Below are 1,778 nucleotides of genomic sequence, written 5' to 3' on the forward strand. Positions count from 1 at the left end.
ACTGACTTTGACAAGCACTGTGGCAATTGGACAATTAAAACAGACATTCGGATGGCGGGGAAGAAGAACAAAGTAGGGAGGAGGGTGGAGAGAATGGTGCGGCAATGAAGGAGTGAAAGCCCAGAATCCCTGTGAATGTTCATTGAAACTAATAAAATTTAATAATAATAAAAAAAGAGGGAGAAAAAAAAAAAGAAAGTTTAAGAACTCATGAGCTCCACTATTCTGTCTCAAAATCATAAGCAAGTCGGCAGATAGTGGTGGTCATGTGCTCAAGGAAAAGATCTAATGGACACATAGGCAGAAAGACATAATAGAACTTAACAACATTATGGAACAGTAAATAGTTTCGTTCATTGATCTTAAAGAGCCTTGATAGTGCAGTAGTTAATCACGTGGCTGCTAACTGAAGGTTTGGTGGTTTTAACCCTCCAGTAGTGCCAAGGGGAAAGATCTTTGTCTACTTCCATAAAGATTATTGCCATGGAAGGATGTGAGATATTTCCACATATCCTATAAAGTCTCTATGAGTCAGAAACAGCATGACAGCAATAGATTGTGTGTCTTTGTATCGCTCCCACTTGATCACCACATTTTAATGTAGCCAGAGCAGCAGCCACCAACACTATGCAGGTTTTAGCTCACTTTGCATAAGTGCAATGTATTAGTGTTCTTTCTCAGTTGACCTTCCGTAACTTCCTGCTTTTAGGGTTTCTCTGACACCACCACCCAGCTTTGAGTCGGCCAAGCTAGGGTAACTTTCATGTTGCTATGATGCTGGGAGCTATGCCACCAGTGTGTAAGGACTAGCAGAGTCATCTATGGTATATACATTTCAGTAGAGCTTTCAGACTAAGAAAGAGTAGAAAGAAAAATTTGACCATCTATTTCTAAAACCCAGCAAATGAACACGTAATGGATCACAATAGATAATTTCTGATTATCCTGTTTTGGACAAGTCACAACAGTGATTCATCACTTCGGGAGGGTAGATTATGTGATTGTTTCACTTTGGACAGGTCAATAGGCTGGATTCATTGCTCAGGGAGAGCAGTATGCTCAGTGAGTTAAGAGGATCAACAAGTGCTAGGGAAAAGCAAGGTGAACTGGATTGGCTTGGTAAGCTGGATCAGCATAGTGTCACACAATGGACTTGAATGTGCCAGTGATTCTGGTGATGACCCAGGATGAGACAAATTTTCACTCCATTGTCAACCAAGTTGGCACGAATTGTATTAAACTCAATGACGGCAAATAACAACAAAGACACATGGTTGCTGGACATCTATAGGAACCATATTAACACTCATACTCAACAACTTTGAGATCCCCTTTACTGGTAAAGAAGAAATAGAAATGAGTGATTCTCCTATTCCTTCTCATTTTCATTTCTGAAACTTATGTCATAATGTTCTACTCAAAGTGCCAGCAACATCAAACACAATCTGTTCATGTTGTTGTTGTTGTTGTTGTTGTGTGCCATAGAGGTACAACCCATAGCTGACCCTTTCGCAAATTTTCAGAGGCTGTTAATTGCATGGGAGATTGCCCATCCTTCTCCTTCAGAACAGCTGGTGGCCTCAAACTGCATGCCTACATGCTCTTAGAGGGACCAAATCAGTAACATATTCCAGTATTAATTTTTGATCCTTTCTTTCCTATTTCCTTAATCCCTCATTCCTATTTCTTTTTTTTTCTATAATTATATTTTATTAATTTTCATAAACATTTACAGAGATTTTGGGTTTCCATTCATTCATTGTTGCACTATTCTCTCT

This window comes from Elephantulus edwardii, unplaced genomic scaffold (assembly GCF_000299155.1).
Source record: "Elephantulus edwardii isolate Elephantulus edwardi_28Jun2011 unplaced genomic scaffold, EleEdw1.0 scaffold00008, whole genome shotgun sequence".
NCBI classification, from domain to species: Eukaryota; Metazoa; Chordata; class Mammalia; order Macroscelidea; family Macroscelididae; genus Elephantulus; species Elephantulus edwardii.